At 41.6% G+C, this 18,796-nt stretch overlaps 1 long non-coding RNA gene across 2 annotated transcripts; it reads left to right on the plus strand.

Annotated features, from left to right (window-relative positions):
- The first annotated feature begins 18 nt into the window (after window positions 1–18).
- On the plus strand, window positions 19–9,090 carry LOC132326779 (uncharacterized). 2 transcript variants are annotated; one of them, XR_009486337.1, is made up of 2 exons: window positions 19–221; window positions 7,520–9,090. It is a non-coding gene; the product is annotated as an uncharacterized LOC132326779 (long non-coding RNA). The 2 variants fall into 2 exon arrangements; XR_009486338.1 differs by having other exon boundaries at window positions 19–191.
- The last annotated feature ends 9,706 nt before the right edge of the window (window positions 9,091–18,796 follow it).

Consider the following 18,796-nt stretch of genomic DNA (forward strand, 5'->3'; position numbering starts at 1 on the left):
TCGCCTCGCTCCCTCCTCCCGCCGCCGGCCCGAGCCGCGCTCGCTCGGCTCTGAGCGGAGCCGGGCGCTGCCGCCGCGGCCGCCCCGCCACAGCCACGGGGGGAGGAGGCGGCAGCGCGCCTGCGCCGCCGGGCGCTGCCGACGAGGGAGGGAGGGATGGACCCGCCGCTCTCCCGGCTCCGGGGCCGGCCGTGAGTAAGGAGCGGGCACGGCTGCGGCAGGTGGGGGGCTGAGAGCGGGGCACGGGCGCTGCGGGAGCGGGGGACGCGGCCCCGGTGCGGGCGATGCGGAGCGGGAGGCGCAGGGGCGGCGGGAGGCACGGGAGTGATGGAGAGAGGCTGTTTACGAGAGAGGGTTGTGACAGCGCAAGAGGAATGGGCTCACGTTGAAAGAGATGCGTTTGGGTTAGATAACAGGAAGAAATCCCTCTCTATTAGGGCGGTGAGGCCCTGGCGCAGGTTGCCCAGGGAAGCTGAGGTTTCCCCATCTCTGGAAGTGCCCGGAGCCGGGTTGGATGGGCTTAGAGCGAGCTGGGCCTGTGGGAGGTGTCCCTGCCCAGGCAGGGGATGGAACGAGATGGGCTTCGGGGTGCCCTTCCAGCCCAAACCACGCCGTGATTCTCTGCAGGCAGTGCCGGCAGCGGGGGCTCTCCGGGCACAGCCGGGTGGGCCGGGAACAGCGCTGGGAGCTGTGGAAGCAGGGCTGGAACGAGGAGCTGGGGGCGTTCTCTGGGTGCGCCCCTGCCGTGGGCCCGTGCGCTGCCTCGGGCGCCTCGCAGGGGGAAGGAAGAGCGGTGGGGTACGGATGTTCCGTCAGGACTGATTGCAGGAGCCTCGGTTCTCCTCTTCTCCTCAACTACAGAAACTCTCTGTGTGTGTCCTTTCTTCCTTGGGTGTTTAGCAGCCCTACCTGACAGGAGGATGTAGGGTCCCAGGGAGCCAGCGACAGGATGACAAGTCACAGCCTTAAGCTGCTCCAGAGAGCGTTCAGGTTGGACTTTAGGAGGGATTTCTTCACAGAAGGGATGATTAGACTTTGGAATGGGCTGTCCAGGGAGGTGATGGAGTCATTCATCCCTGGAGGTGTTTAAGGAAAGACTGGAGGTGGCACTCGGTGATGTTGGGTCATTGATTGGACTCAATAATCTTGGAGGTCTTTTCCAACCTAATTGATTCTATGATTTGCTAATTCTGTGCATCAAGTACCAGGCTTTGATCCTCTCTGCAAGCCTTGCACTTTCATTTCCCCCGTATTTCAACGTTATTGCTCATCTTACTGACCTTATCTTTTCTTTTTCACTGCGCTGGCAGCACCTTCTGCTGTCTCTCTTGGCCAGAACGTGCTGCCCCCATCCTGCTCCAAACCCCAGTGGTGGAGGATCCCTGTGGAGCGTGGGTGTCCCCAGGGGATTTTGCCATTCCCATGCACTGCGAATCCCGCTGACGTGCCATCATTCCAGGCATCCTTTGCACCTCTTGTGGCATCCATCTGCTTCCCTGGCTTCTACAGAAACTCACAGGCAACAAGGAGGAGAGGAGGAGGAGTCCTCCCACGCTTTTACCTTTGCTTGACAGTTTTAGGCTTGCAGGGATCTTGCCAAAACAATTTCCCTGCCTCAGCCTGTACGGGAATGATGCTAGTGGTACAGGTGACTGATAGGCCTCAAGTAGAGGCAGCAGTTTCCAGGGTTTTTCTTCTCTTTTCCCATATAAAAATATAGTCAGGATCTATATTCATTCTTACAGGGAATAAGTGAGGAGTGTAGCTGCATAGGAACCTTCTCTCAGGGATTGAAGCTGGGGGAAAAAAAATTTCTTAGGCAAGAACTCATTTAAATATGAATTTCAATGTCACCAGATGCTGCATGGCACATACTTGGTGCAGCCATGTAGCTGGAAGTAATCACAGTCAGTAGTGTACAGAAATACTTGGAATTGAATTATTGTAACCTCACAGTGTCAGCTGTGACCAGAGACCATGCTAGGCTGACCTCCCCTTTATGATGAGATGCAAATTCTTGGTGCAAGGCAAACTGGGGGTTTAGTTTGTGCTTTAATAGGTGGCACCAAATTCCTTTTCTAAGTACTGCTGTTGTCCTTCCCACCCTGATAAATGGAGCTGTGTGATGTGAGCAAACTGTTACCTGCTGACCTTCTGTTTCTTGTCTATATTTTTATAATCCAAATGGTTTGGATTGCTGGTTGTTCCAGGTAGAGGCAGTACCTTCCTTTGGATCTGGCTGATGTATTGTGAATATTAATGGCAACAAGGAATGTTCCCAAACAGAACATGGTAAATTGCCTACTGCTTTATCACCCTGCATTACTTTGCTAATTGAATGTCAGCTAAATGTTCCTCCAGGCATCTGACTGAAATGAGCATGAGCTATAGTGCACATAGAAGACCACAAATAATAAATAAGCATCATTATGAAAAATAGTATTTCTCCCCTTCACCAGTAGCAAATGCATCTCTTGTAAATTTAAACCTAAGGACTCATTCAGCTGGTTTCGTATGTTTTTTGTTTAAAGTGTGTCAATTTCAGAAATAAATGAGGTTACTTACCTAGTCCAGATCACTTTTATCTGAGACAGAAGACATGGATTGCTGGACTGTTGCTAGAGTTCTCCCAGAATTCCATGAAGTTACCTGAAGATCTGGAAGAGTTGTATGAACTTAATTTTTTCATGGTCCTGAAGGAAGCTCTGTCATTTCTTTCTTTCCTTTAGGTTATTACGTGATTTTTGAAATCACCCTTATTTTTGTCACTGTCTCAAAGAAAAGGAAGAAAACTGAATTTGATACCACTGTATACTAAAAACTGAGATAAGCTGCTAAGCTGCTCAGTGGGTGAATGTAGCTCACACCAGCCAGGGCAGGCCAGCTGACAGCTCCAAACAAATGCTTTTGACTCCATGAGATCTCCCACTGCCAACATCCAGCTACAGAGAGAGAAGAAACATCACCAAACCATTGGAGATATTGGGCACTTGCTCTAGCAAGACAGACAAAAGGACTCTTCTGCTTGAGGGACATATGCATGAATGCTTTTTTTTTAGGTTTTTTTAATTGTGTATCAACTGTGGAACTGTCATGGTCTAGAACCCAGTTATTAAGTGGGTTTTGTGCAAGATGAACCCTCTGACTGTGCCCATTCACCTCCTACAGGTGGAGCAGCCCTTAGCTATGGAAAAGGCCATCAGGGGAGGAGTGGGATCATTGATTGAGCTCTGTAAGGACAGAGGGACCAGCCAGAAGGAGAATGCACAGAATTCATGATGTCTTGTGAGCTCTGGGGTCAGTTCACAGGATTTACATGGCAGGGTGAGCATTGGGGCTCTCTGAGTGCATTCCTCTTGGAAGAACTCAAAGCTGTGTGCTCCCTGGGATAACGAGGAAAGGAAATCAAGGGGGGAATAAGTTTCTCAGCTCAAGGAACTCTGCTTTGGTATTTGTGGCTTTACAGGCAGATTGTTGGCTCCAAGGGTATCCATCACACCACAAATTTCAGCACACAGCAGTCTGGTTTTCAGATGTTCATCTATAGTTTGCTGATGCCCAGACAGATCTGAACTTGACTTCCTGAATCATCTTTGGAATTTTTTTTTCTTTAATAACAACATTAGAAAGGAGGGACCTTGACATGACGTAGTGTGGTGTAAATAATTTTCTTCTGCCTACCATTAAAATCCAGCAAATCCAGATTTTCTCCATAAAATTACATGTGACGTGTTCTCTGACAAATTTACTTTGATAGTGAGGACAACAGCCTAAAACTTTTATTTTTTCCAGCATGCCAGAAGAATTTACCTTGAAGATAGATCTAAAATTAAACTGAGCATGTTTATAAATATAATCACAATATTGTTTCTTCATGCTAATTCTAGCTTTCTGTCTTTTTTTTTCCATGTAAAAATCAGTTTATCTCTTTTTTCCCCTCACAATTGACTTACCTGGACATTTAGCTTTTCCTATAATATCTGTCACATAATTTATCTCTTTTTTCCTCTATTTTCTTATATTTTCCTTGCATCTAAGTATTGTACAATACCAGCTTCTTCAGTTAGACTAAATATTTGACATGTTTTCACTCTTGCAATAGCTTAGCCTGCTTTTTGAAGTATTACAAACTGTGTTTTTATCTCTACATCTCACTCCTGTGAGAATACCACAGCAGGAATTACCCCCCCTTTCCCCAGCATAAAGTCTCAGCATTGTGTCTGTGTACACACAAAAAAACCCTCCACACCTTTTCCTCATCTTTTCTGTTGTAGAACTTTCTGCTACACCAAGAGGGATCATTGCTGAAAACCATTTTGATTGTTTCCTTCAAGAACTTTTTTTGAGTTCTTGCATCTTCTGTTATTCTCTCAGTACCTCTGTGTCTAAATGGCCTTTCTTGACCACCTGATCCTAAATGCCTGTTCCTATTTGTACAGCATTTGTGCTTTAGTGAGAAAGAGAATTTTGGAGAACAGGGAAACTTAGAGTAGTGAGGGTTTTTAAGGAAAATAATCATTTAACTAATATCTAAGTGAGAGAAATTGAGGAGGATCTAGCTCACAGAAAATTCAAACAGACTGAAAGCTGCAGGTGGAACTTGGAATACTTTAAGCTTCTTTTAGGCCCAGGGATGTTTAAAGACAAACTCACGTGTTGCTTTAATGTAGATAATTGGCTACCTGTGCTGAAGGGAGGTTGTCAGCAGCTCCCAGAAGATCTTTCAGAGCCTTGTATAATAAGACATTTCTTTTTGGACTTGACTGAGTGGACATAAAAGTCCAGGGATTGACTAACATCACTCCCTGTCCCTGAACACATTTGGGTATCTGTATTTCAGCTTGGGTGTGTCATTTTTGACACTGTATTGCTCAAGTAAATGTCAAAAATATTTCCTGCACTGAATATTTCCTCCTGTGCTGGGTGTTCTATGAGCAGCACAGTGAAGCCTTCCCATCCTGCAGGATATTTAAATTGGGTATTTTATGGAGAGTCACTTGTCACTGTCATATTTTCTGGAAAAATCCCTTCTCCAGGATTTCTATCCTGGGAAGCTGAGAAGCCTCAGAGAAATAAGAAAACAATATTACCTCATTTGCTTCTCCTGTGTTTTGCTGCTTTGGAATTTGGTTGTTTATCCAACATGTGAATTGTTCTGACTTAATGACCAACCCTAGTCCAGCTGTGTCAGGGCTCTGCAGAGAGTCACAAGTTTTTATTATTATCTTTTTAAACTTCTGTAAGTTTCCATTCTCTATTCTTTAGTACAGTTTAATATAGCATTCTTTAGTATAATATCATAAAATAATATATTAGCCTTCTAAGAACATGGAGTCAGATTCATCTTTCCTCCCCACGATGGGGGACCCCAAAAATACCACAGTCACTTGCAAGGTGGGCTGTGACACAGAGGCCCTGCCTGCCATGCCCTCTGCCACCCCTTGCTGTGGCTCAAAAGAACCTGCCAGGCAGAGCATCCAGGGACTTAGCCTGCCTCAGACCCCTGAAGAGACTTGCAGGCAAGCAACAGATGCAGTTTGTTTGGAAAAATCCACAGGGGGTCTGTCTATTAATGCCAGAGAGGATGGGGCAGATACCTTCACTGCTTTCAGAAAGATGAATTTAACAATTCAGAAGAAACACAGAGAATACACCTGCTGTTTGCTGGTGTTGGACTTAGATCAATGCCCACCAATGCAGGCTGTTAAAAGGCCTGTTCCTTAAATAGTTTCTTCTGAAAACCATAGGAACAGGCTTTAAATTTTGTTAAAATTTTCCTTTGAACTTCAGTTGATGCCACCAATTATCAGAGCAGGGGGTTGTGTGTTTGTGGAGATCATCTGTCACCTTTAATTGCAAGGACACTTTGCAATAGATTCATGCAGAGGTGTTTGTAAGGGGGATAGAGAAAGGAGGGTTTAGAAGTTTTGCATATACTCAGAGAATGTGATATAAAATTTGGAATATTCAGTTCAAATGCCACAACTTCTTTTTCTTACACTTATAAAACGAATATGTTTCTGTCTCAAAGACTGAGACTCAGTAAAATGCATCTCCTCTGCTTTCTACAATGACTAACCTGACTTCTTTAAAGCTACCTCCATTTCTCTTACCTCAAAGCTTTCTTAATTTTACATATATCAGAAAAAAAATAATTTTCTCTCTCTCCTCAGAGCTCTTCCTTCCTGCAAACCCCTTGTTCAGACAAGCAGCTCTTAGGCAGAGAGTTCTGTTTCCCAAGTTGACCCCCACCTTCGAGCTGTTTGTCTCCCATCTGGTGTTTGTAAACACTTCATGCCTCGTGCTGCTGATGTTGTTAGCTCCTTGGAAAACAAGTTCTATTTTCTTCTGTTTGCACACTGCATCAAAACAACAGGAAATCTGTCCATGCCTGGGAAGCCCACGCAATGCTGGGATCGTTTTTTTCTTGCTGGGGATCTCAATTAAGGAAACTTGTCAGAGGTAAACAGTGATGATGCAAGCTGGAATTCAGTGAGGTTCATCTGTGCACAGAATTTGTGTTCTGGGAGTCTTGGCCAGGAGGGAGAGCAAGGAGAGGGAGACACCACAGGAGGAGGGAACTGGGCTGAGTGTGTGAGAGGAGGGACGGGAGGTGGCAGAGGAGGGAGGCAGAAGGTGAGCAGATTAAGAACTGCAGGATGGATGTATTTTTGGCTCATGCCTTTGCAGAACTTGTTAAAAGTTGTCTTCTGGATCTTCTCTGTCCCTAGAATCCCTTTATTTTCCCAGCCAAAGAAAAGCATAGGGAGGAATAATATCCAGATCTTAATTTACCTGTCCCAAATTAGGATTGACCTCAGAAGTGTCAGTCTGAGGGGCAGGAGGGTTTCTGTGCTGCCGTGGCTGCACATCCATTCAGGATGTCCAGTTCTGCTCTTCAAGAAAACAGCCAAGAGATTTGCTTCACTTAAGGGAAATTACTGCCCTCAAACCTTCTGCTTTTTCCATGATCACATCCTGTTGGGCTTTCTACACATTGTTGGGATGGAAAGCTGTCCAATACTTGCTCATCACAGTGAAAACTGCTGGATTCCTCAGTATCCCAGTACTGTTCTTCCATGTCCTGAGTGCTGGGCTAAATTTTGATCCTTTCTCAGGCCTTATATTACAATCTCCTGTTGCCTTTATGAGATGTATAGAGGACAGAACATGACAGGGTATTTATAGATATAAACATGATATTTATATCTAGTATATCTGATATAATGTTGCATGTTGGTAGTCTAGAAAAAGAAACTTGGGTTTAGAAACTTTTCTACTTGTTTATAATTTCTGGTTTGCTCTACGTTAATGATTCTCTGTGCTTAGTCAAGGGTTAAAGCAGATGGCTGTGATATATTGTTTCCTAATGAGAAGAAATGCAATCAAATTTATTTTCTATCTTTTGAGCACAAAGCAGTGACCAAGATTTGTTTTACTTACAATAATGTTTACAGGAATTATTTCCCATATCTTAATGAATGTAAACTTTCTAATTCCTTTTTTTTTCTCTTGACAGAAGCCCAAGACAATGAATCCTTCCAGTAACTCCTGTAAAAATGCACAAGAGACTTTGAACAAAAACATGGCCTGAAGAAAGTTAATGAAGTTGTTAATAGTCTGTGTCACAAATGAGAAGACTCTGGATGATTCTGGTTTCTTCCTCTAGGCCTTGATGAGTCATGAAAATGATAGAAAGCTAATTTTTCTAATGGAGCAGGTTCTGTAAGTAAAAGAAGAGGAAAAATCAAGGAAAAAACTAAAATACAGACATCTGATGACAAGAGCTACTGCTGGTGGTGACCAGTATGTTGTAAGCTGGAATTTTCATCAATCTTAATGGACATTTTGACCTAATTTACAGAGTCTTCCTTGTTAATTAACTTTTTTAGAAAGGTCAAACCCTTTTTTTCCACTAAAGGTCATGTACTTCAACTGAGAAATCTTTTCTCATCTACAGAACAATACAGCAACATAAAATCCAGGTATTTTTCATTCTGAACATCTTAATGGATCATGAGCAATGTGCATGGAGTATTTCACACCCCTTTGCCCCGTCCTCATTACATAATTCCTTTTTGTGTTTGTGTGTGTGAATGATCCCAGGGTTATGCAGTTATCCAGCAGCAGGCTCATCCTCTGGAGCCTGGAGATGGAGGGAATTTCACACAGAAGGGAAATGACATTCCAAAAGCCCAGAGGGACCTGAGAATTGTGAGAGAAGTGTGGGAAGAATGCTCCTTGTAAAACAAGGGTGCCACATTTTGATAAAAACCTTGATTTCAGTATCAGAAATGCTGTGAACATTGCAGTTCATTGAAATGTTCATTGAATTATGCAGTTTTATTGCTTCTGAAAATGGTTGCACCTCTTGGTCAGTCGGGTCAAGTGGTGCCTAAGGGCTCACAGGCCTTACATCCAGCACACCTAAAACAGGAATGGCACTGCAGGAATATTGGCATTTTCAAATCATTCTTCCTATATGGATAACAGCTGAATGAACTGCCCCTGAAAAAAAACACCCAAAAAACCTAAAGAAAGAAAACAGAAAATGCTTTTTCATTAAATTGGTGAACCTGCTCAGAAATACTGAAGGGACCCAGCAAACTAGAGTAGTCACAGGGGAAAAAGCTACCAATATCCTAATTGGGGAATTTCTCTGACAGGAAACTGGGGTCCATTCCACTTCATGATTTCTTCATGCAAACTACATAAAATATTTTATAAAACCTGAGTGATTTCCATAACAGAATTTTGGCAGTTTAAAGCAAAACATTTTGCTATGACAATTCCTACAAATCTTTTAGCTTTGTTTTGTATTATGACTATGTCAAAATGAAGCCATTTCTGTCCAAACAAAAATTTTCCAGGCTTTTAAAAAATATTTCTTATTTTCCAAAGTCAAGATGAAGGCTGATTTCAAATGCTGTAACTTAGATCTGCATAACCATAAACCCACAAGGACATAGCTTTAGTCTTATAAATAAGTAATGTCATTAGATACAGTATTCTTATTGTAATTGACTTTGTTTGCTACTCTGTATAACAGTGATTGAAAAATAAAAGACATTTAACATTGGTGAAACCTTTTCTAGTGGTTTCTGAACTGGAAGTCAACAAGCACAAGCCATTGCCAAAAATGTTATTGGTTTTGGGGTTTGTTTCAGTAGTAAAATGCTAAGTGAAATCTAAGTGGACACGGGGAATGGCATCTAGTTCTTTGTAAATGAGAATCAGGTGAAATCTCAAAGACATAAAAATAGCACAGATTTATCATGCAGACATCATTGATGAAACCCCACATAAGGATCTAATTTCATTTTCTGCAGGTGGACCACTGTAAGTAAAAAAAGTGTCTTTTTATGGGGGGTTATTTACCCAGTTGGCAGTTCAGTCTTTTTCTTCAGAGTTATTGAAAGGACTGCTTATCTTCAGATTTGGGATTTTTAAATCAGAAGAAAAGATGGTTAAGTTGGAAAAGGAGTTGGCAAAGATAGAATTTATTTGTGTAAGGCAATAAAGTTGCTGAATTACACTTCAAGCAATTTCTTAAATTTAAATTCATATATATTCCTCCCTTGAATTAACCCAGATGTGTCCTATACATGAGTTAAGCATGGGTTTAATCACAGATAATTAACTGATAGCATCTCTTCAGAGAGGCTGACACCTGTGTTGCTTTGTGCTGGAGTCTTTCAAAATGTGATTTGAGAACTACAACATGGCAGAAAGAAATGCTTGGATTTTGTCAGGAAAGTAGAAATCATTTGATTAGTGGCAGTTTTATGTTCCGTAGATGTGAAGTTGCTGAGAAGGAAGGAAAAGGGAATATCCCAAAGCAAGAAACAAGCAGAAACCACACTGAAATAAAAGCAACAGAGGGCAGAGTATTCTGGAAAAGCATCTGGAAAAGAGCTGATTTAAGATCAAGGAGATGAGGAACTGCAGGAGCCAGTGGTACCGACGTTTTTTCAGCACATGGTGAAAGGCTTTATGCTGAAAGAAATAGAGCACAGACTTTTCTCTTGGTCTTTTCTACCCCAAGCCATGGAGCTGTCTCAGTTCCATAGAGCAGCTGAGAATGGAAGAGAGAGGTGCTCAGCAGAATTGTAATGAGATGCCACAGAGCCCTGTGAAAAGGCATTCTAATAGGGAAATTTTAGGAGAAACTCCTGGTTTGTTGGTTTTTTATATATTGAAGCTCTAGCTAACTTCACTCTTTCCTTCCACCCACACACACTGACATTAATACAACTTTTACAATTGACTTGAAGGACCAAGGTATTTTATATTTACATATTTTATACCTTCATTTTAATGCTTCAGTGTTTTTTTCCCCTTAGCAGGTGATAAGTGCATATGGGTTTGGGAGAGTTTGGAGTAATAGGGAGCAAAATGGAAAGTGCTCCTGGGAAATTGCTTATTTATATAAAGCTGATGAGAAAACAAATGTTTTATGGGGAGCCCTGACTCTCTTAAAGGATATTTAGCTCAAGGACAGGGTACTTGCTGGAGCACAAATTTAGGTGTGTCTGTTACTGCACTGCTTTATGCTGAGAGTGGAAAAACAACATGTATCAGGGGCTTTTTAATATATATTTATTTTTTCTAAGTACCAGCATGTCTTGGTAGTATACAGACTGATTCTGTGTCCAGTTTTCTGCTGTCACTGAGCCATTAGATAATCAGCTGGGTTCTAGACATGGAAAATACATTTAAAACTGGGAGTCAGCTTGTGTAACACAACTCCTTTCAAGGCCCAACAGGTGTGAATGTACCAGTAAAAAAGACATGAGTGCTAAGAATATCTGTAACTGCTGCACTAGATGGGATCACATTTGAGGGAGCGGGGTCATAGAAATCATAAGAGCAAATGACAAAACAAAGATGTTCCAGAAGACGTGGAAAGAATCAACAAAAAAAGCAAAATTTACCATTTGGTGTCTGATTTTCTGAAGGTGAGTGGCCAATACAGGGCATCCCACAAGGTGCTCAACTCTGTTACTGATAGTATCAAACTTACCCAAAAGTAAAATGCTGTCAGAGTAGTTCAAACGTGATTTTTTTTTTTTTTTTTGACACTGTAAATGCTTTAAAAATCTTGCTAATGATTTAAGAAAAAGACATGGAAACAAGCAGAAAAAATGATCATTATCTAAAGTCAGTGTGGGTGTGGTGCCTTGACCCATTTAGACTATTAAGAAATGTGCTGCATTAAAGTATTGAATATATTTTTTCATTATGTATTGAGTGGCCAAAAATATCTTAAGAGCCTTTTAAGGTGATGTATAATAACATCTCTTCCCCAAAAGTGGGTCAAGGCTTACGTAGTCTGCATTTCCAACGTGGGTCCCTCTTAAAAGGCAAATCCCAAAGGTACAGAAGGAGCTAACACAGCAAAAGGGTCCAAATCCTGCATTTTGTGATATCCTTCGACCTTGGTCTGCCTAAACTCAGAGCAACAGCCACAGGATGTGGTCTAATTTATATTAATGGCAAATTGTCTTGAAATATTTGTCTTTGCTGCTGCAAAAGTGCAATGATGATGATGATGATGCTGTGTACTGGCTCCTTATTTATTTTTGCTCCTGTAAAAACTCCCAGTTTCCCATTAAAACAGCAAGAGGAGGTGAGAGGAGGGAGGCTCCAGGTTACTGCCCACAGCACAGGGTGGTGTAAGAATAAAGGAATAACCTGCTCTGAATGTGACATAACAAAGCACCTCATGGGATTAGCAGGGGTGAAAAGAGAAGGAGTGAGCACAAGTTGCCACAGGATCCTCCACTTGCTCAGTTAAAACCTTAATTCTTTTGCCTGTTATTGCAGAGAATTATAAAGCTGTAAATTAGAAGGTAATTTGATGAGTTACACCTGCATGGACATCAGATACAGGTTGAAACTGTAAAAGTGAGATATTGAACAAATAAGCTTAAATAATACCCAGTTATGCATCTCACATCCCCCCTTCTTGGACATTTTTTGCAATGTTATTTCCAAACACCAAGTTTCAGGAGTGTTTCCTTACTAGGCAAACATTCAGGTATTCAAGACATTCCAATACACTGAGGACATTTTTTTTTCTCTGTAAGGTGACAGTAGTTATCTCTTGAAAAATTACCTAATCTCTTCCATGTTTTATCTCCAGATTCCCTCTGAAAACTGTATCATTAGAAATTGTAATGAAACTCAAAAAGTGACCAGAATAGCAATTGACAGAAGACTTGGCACCTTCAAAATGGGACTTGGATGCTTAGAAAAATGTGGTGGAATAAAGCTGAACTGCCCTTCATGTGAGTTCAGAGCAGCCCTGGTAAAACACCCATTAAATGTGCCTCATCTGGGAAGACAAGGGGAAGCATTTTAATGAGTCAATCTAAATTGCTGAAGTAAATGACCATGATGACAGAGACCTGGAAAATTATGTGTGCTTAGATGTGGGACTGCAGCACAGCAGAGGAGGTGCTGGCTCTGACTGTCACACAGACCTCCTGCATGCTGGCTCAGATGTGCCTTCTGAGCCTTCTGTGCCTTTACATTTCATCCTAGAACCACTCCAGTGTCAGGAAAATGGAAATTAGAGATGCCATCTTCCAGTGCTGAAGGGAAAAGTGGATTGCAGACCAGCAGAGTACAGTTTCAGGCAATAAATGGTTTCCAAGCTCTTCGTTTCTCATGCCAAACAGGAGGTCTGGGCACTGCTTATCCTCTCCTCCTGCTCAGCAAACAAGAAGGGTCCAGCAAATGCCATAAAATTAGTTTGCTAATTTCCACTCCTTTGAGTTAGTCTATAACAATATCCCTCTGTTAGGAACTCTGTCTTACAATCAGGTATCAACTTAAGGCACCCAAATTCTTTATTAACTCTTCTCTTGCCAAATTCATCTTGGTCCTGTAAGGTCAAACACCCTTTCCCAGACAAAACCCTAAGCTAATGAGAATGAGACATCAATTTTTGCACCACAAATTTAAAGAGAGGGAAGGAAGAGCTTTCAGCCTCAGACTTTCTGTACTAACAAGAATAGACTCAAAATTATTTAAGTATGAGAGAATAAAACAGTCAAGGTATTACAGCTTTTCTGGGAAAGCTCATTTTAATGGACCTCCATATTCAGTTATGCACAGAATAAGCTCCTCTATGAATAGCATTAAAAGACTCACCTTTCTGTGGTTTTCTGTCCTATATTTTCTATACATTCTCCTCAAAAATCTTAAAGTATCTCCAGCTTTTATTGTGCCAGGTTTTTGACCCCCTCACTGCAAGAAATGAGCACATGCTACACAAAGCTTGGCTTTGCCAGTTGTCCTGCTAATACACATATGCTGTCAGACCAGCTGGCTCCTGGCAAACAGCAGAGGTAAATGTCAGGTTCTTTCCTGTCCCTTGCTATGAGGGGAGCACAAAACTATCCCTGAACTGCACAAAACTATCCCTGAACAGCACAGTGCAACCAGAGTCCACTGATTCAGTTGTGTTTCAATAATCTCCAGGACAGCAAAAAAATTAACAGCCATAGGGTCAGACACATAGGGGGAAAGAAGGAAGCACGTTGCTCTTAATCTCTGATGAGAAATTTAAATTTTGTGGTTTTCATTTAAATTTTCCCATCTTAATCCAAGTAGTCTTACACTAATGATGAACTGTATTAAGAGCATTTTTTTTTAAATTCTATCAATAAAAGTGTATTTATTTCTTACCAAAATGAAGGCCAAATCATCAGATGGGAGAAAGCTGGGTTACTCTATTCAAGTAAGATTTATAACTGGCACTTGCTGGTTCTGGTCTGCATATCTGCTTTTGTGAAGGGAAAAGAAATCCTCCTACCTGATTTTGTCATGAGTATCTTGTTAGGGATCAAACTGACCTCCTCCTCCACCATTCATATTTGGGAGTTTTTAGCCAGATCAGGTCCATCAGCAAAGTGAGAGGGTTGTGGAATAGTGGGGGAATTGTGCTCTGACATTTTTGGGGAGTCATGCACAGCTGTGGGATGAGCAAGGATGGATGATACTCCCAGACTGATCAAGGCTCAAGCTGTGCCAAGGGAAATACAGGTTGGATAATAGGAAAAAGTTTTTCACAGAAAGAGTGATAAAGTCTGGAATTTTCTGCCCGGGGAGGGGGAGGTGGCAGAGTTGCCATCCCTGGGTGTGTTTAACAAAGCCTGGATGTGGCACTGGGTGCCAGGGTTCAGTTGAGGTGCTGGGGCTGGGTTGGATTTGATGATCTTGAAGGTCTCTTCCTACCTGGTCATTCTGTGAATTCTGTGAATTCCGTGGTTCATAAACTTGGGAGAGAAAATGTGTGGAAATGTTTCGCTGTAGGAAACAAAAAACTGAGGAATGTTCTTGCTCCCATGGACTGGCCAGGCTGGACAAAACACCCAGGCTAAATGTGGCTGTTGAGCAGCCAGTGACACCCCATGAAAAGAGCTTTAGCTGGGGAACAAAAGCAACACTGTCTTATCTTTACTGCTGATTAAAGTCTGTGACTACTGTAGCTACAAAATTATGCACATTTTAAACAAAAGCCTGCACCATGTCACAAGCTAGAAAAACAAGTCACAGGGTGCAAGGCAAAGCTTTCCTCTGAGGCACTGGTGGTTAACCAGTCTCTCTCCCACGGTGGCTGCAGTGTCATCTGAGCTGGGGACTCCTGCCCTGTGCCAAGCAGTTGCCATAATACAGCTGTTTAACCCTTCCCTGTGCTCAGCTGAGCCACTAGAAATACCAGGCCTGGGGCAGAGAGAAGAGGTTTTAACTGATACTGCCTTCAGTGAAAGATAGGGTTATGCCAAAATACCTCACCAGACCCCACACCTCTTCCAAACAGGTAAAAAAACCCCAAACCCAGAAGGCCAGACATTAAAAAAAAAAAAATTCAAAACAGAAAAATTGTCAATGACATCCTGTTAAAGAAAGGATTTAATACAGCAAAAAAACCAAAAATCAGTAAAACAGGTACTACATAACAGATAAGGAGGTCTGAAGAAAATCTGGAGGGGTTTGCTCAGTATTAAAAGATGATGAAACATCTGTACATTCCATCCATCACTGATTATGGGAAACAACATTTGATTTGGCAAATTACAGAGAGGCTTAACCCTTCAGCTTTTACAGAGAGGGAAAAAAGAACAGGTTATACAGCCTTAAAAATATTCAATTTTTCTTTTGTGTACACAGAAGCAAATTTATGTACAGCTTTTTCGTGTGTACAAGGCTGTTTCTGAACAGCTAGTCATTAAAAATATCAGTTGTTCTCCTACCATGAAGAGCTTTCAAATATACCAAGGAAATGTGTTTTATTTAAAAAAAAAAAAATCATTTAATTTAAGATATAAATGCAGATTCAGATCCTACATATGAAAGATTTTGAGATTTTACATTGCCAAACTCAAACCTGTTTTTAGACCTGGAATCCCAATTCAATTCAAAACTGTTTTGCCTTCCTAAAGTTAATGCAGAAGAAGAAATAACACTGACTCTCAATGAATCTTTTCTATCCTGATCCATTTCATATTGCTCTGTTCATGTTTATTAACCCTTCAAAAACCACCTTTCTTCACTGTGTTTCTACCAAAGCAATTAGAGAAAAAACATCTGGCCACAAAACCCCTGCTAGAACAGTCAGCTACAAAGGGCCACCTAATTTTGGGAGATTCCATCTCATCCACAAAACAACAACAATCCTGAATTTTAAGCTGTTGTAGAATTGTGGAATGGTTTGGGTTTGAAGGGACCATAAACACCAGCAAAATTCAATCCCCTGCCATGGACAGGGGCAGCTTCTATTGTCCCAGGTTGCTCCAAGTCCTGTCCAACCTGTCCTTGGAAACTTCCAGGGATCTAGGGGCAGCCACAGCTTCTCTGGGCACCCTGTGCCAGGGCCTCCCCACCCTCATAGCCAAAATTTTTTTCCCAATATCCCATCTAACCCTGCCCTGTGTCCCTTTAAGTTATCCCAGAGCCAAATCTTTGAACATGAGCCAAAAGTCAGTCCTAGCCCAAATATTACTAACTGTGTCCCTAGAAGCTGCTGCCTTAAATCTCTTCAAGATCCAAAGCCTGGCTGTTCTTTGCTCAAGCTGACACTGTTGCTTGAAATTCCCTTTCAATTTGAATAAAGGCCTTGATAGAGGGGAAAGGTTGTAGCAAAGGCTGCAGAAGAGCATCCCCTCAAAGGAATTGCCAGCTGTTCCAGATTGCAAGGCAGGATGTATTCTATTACCATCTGTAGGGCAGTTGTCTGGTGTTAAGTGGGCAATTCTCCTTATCTCTCTCTCTGAGTGATCACAATCACTCCTCCCATGGTAGGGAACACCTGCTGATAACAGGCCATTGAATGTCACTGCATGGCTGATAAGAACTATAACATCCCACTGGGAGATGCTCTGCCCAGGGGGAGGAACCAAGCATTCCTACCTGGATATAATCTGGGGATCCTGACACACCAGCACAGCTTCTCCACTGGATTCCCCAGAGGAACAGCAGCTGCTTCTACTTCCACGGATCTGTGGAGGAAGAATACATCCTTTCTCTACAGGACCCCCCCTGCTCCAGCAGAACCACACCTGACACTTAGGAGGGCTGCAGCCACATTTCCAACTGGACTGCTACCAACACCCTGACCCACAGGGTGTCAGGTTGAGTTCTGACTCTGTCAGTGCTGCTCTAGTGTATTGCATTGTTTTTTTTTATCCTTTTATTTTTTCCCTTCCCTATTAAAGAACTGTTATTTCCTGCTCCCATATTTTTTGCCTGACAGCCCCTTAATTTAAAATTCAGAGCAATTTGGAGGGGTGGGGAGGGTTTGCATTCTCCATTTCAGGGGAGGCTCCTGCCTTCTTTAGCAAGCACCTGTCTTTCCAAACCAAGACACCAGCTATTTTTTCCACTTCTGCCGTGTTCAAAGCTCGAGACAAAAGTTCCTTTGAGAACTTGAATCAGGGTCTAACATTTCCAAAATGCACAGCAAAGCAGGAAATGTCATTCACTCAAGCCATCATTGAAATGTTTCTAATTACATCCCTGACTAATTACATTACCATGTCCCTTTTAAGTAGTGGTTTTAAAAGTACAACCCTTGGCTCAAAATTGATTCCTCATTTTTAGGCAGTTCTTCCTATCAACTTGAACCAATAGTGTTTAATCAGGTGATAAGTTTTCACATAGAATTGCTGGTTATAGTCCCAAACCTGCAAAGTGCTACAGGATCTGAGGGGGAAGGGATAATAAAAATATTTTTTAAATTTGACTGGATCATTCAGCTAGGAATAATTAGTGCAGTTATTTTATATGATATCCTAAGGATATACTGAAACTTGGTGTCCTTTGTGTGATACCAGAAAAGGACACTGCAGATCCCAATTGAAAATAGACCAGAAATTTGAGATCATTGCTCCCTACCAGCATTTCTGCCACTGAATGGGACATTTCCATACAGCTGGAAGCCCTGAGTCTCCAAAAATTGCCATATAATTCAGCTGAGGAGCACTGGAGACACAGCTAATGCTGTGCCATTATCTTTTGCTTCTTAAATAATTTGGCTCTGATGTCATGAAGAAGCCAAACATCCCTGGAAGCGTTTAAGTCCAGGGTGGACAGGGCTTGGAGCAACCTGGGCTGGTGGAAGGTGTCCCTGCCCATGGCAGGGGGTGGAACAAGATGATTTTTAAGTTCCCTTCCAACCCAAACCATTCTTTGATTCCATCATAGCTTAAAATTCAGGATCATTGGTATTTTGTGGATACAAGACTGAACACTCCCAAAATTAGGTGGCCCTTTGTAGTTGCCTGTTCTGGTGGCACAACCATGACCAGTTCTGTTTGGTTTTCTCTCCCACCCTCATCTCCCAACAGCAGCCACGTGCAGCCAACTCAATATTCCTCTAGTAATTGCATACTGATGGCCCAGAGGGTTTGGGAGCTATTGGAAACACACCAAACATACCAAAAGGTGATTTCTCCAGTCCAAACCCTCTCCAATGTTTTTCAGGCCCTTAAAGTGACACCTTAACTAATTTTTCTGATGTTTAACATCTTGCTAAAGGCCTAAACTAATGGGTACAGATAAATCCTTGAAGGAATACATCTTCTCTTGCCAACATTCTTGGCAAAATTTATGACCTTGTTAATAGTTTTGTACTTAGACATTAAACAACCCTTAAGTGCTCCCACTTGGCTGTATAAATAAGATTTTTATTCATGTGAATATTTCTGTTCAGCATATTTGTTGAGAGATACCTGACCCAAGTTTTAATCTGGAAAGGACAGGAAAAGTAGAACAATTTCCATCCATTCCTGGCATTTGGTTTGGACTATGAATAAAAAATCCACACTAAGGTCCAAACATTGTTGTGGCAGGTGTTGCACAAACATTAAATGGAGGCATCATTGCACAGCAAACTTTATAGATTAAAACAAAAACTCATGGAATTGGACATAAAATTTGAATTTGCACATAAATGAACATAGTAAGTTATTAAGACATTTTGTAGTCCATTTATGTCTCTGAGTATAGGAAATTTTTCTATCAAATCTTTTTGATGAAAATAAAAAGCTGAATCATATCAAGCAAAATATGTGCATAATATTTCAAAAAAAAAAAAAAGGAGAATGCTGAAAAGGATCATTTCAAACTAAAAGTAGTGTTTAAAAAGTTAATTTCTTTATAGTAAAAGATAGAGTTTAAGAAAAAATTCTAATTACTTTGTTTAAGGTCAAACAAATACTCTTTCAAGTCAAAATAATTTAATCTTTCTTTTCATTTTTTGCCAAGCTGACTAGAAATGAAAGCAAAA

The sequence above is a fragment of the Haemorhous mexicanus genome, chromosome 4 (genome assembly GCF_027477595.1).
Source record: "Haemorhous mexicanus isolate bHaeMex1 chromosome 4, bHaeMex1.pri, whole genome shotgun sequence".
NCBI lineage: Eukaryota > Metazoa > Chordata > Aves > Passeriformes > Fringillidae > Haemorhous > Haemorhous mexicanus.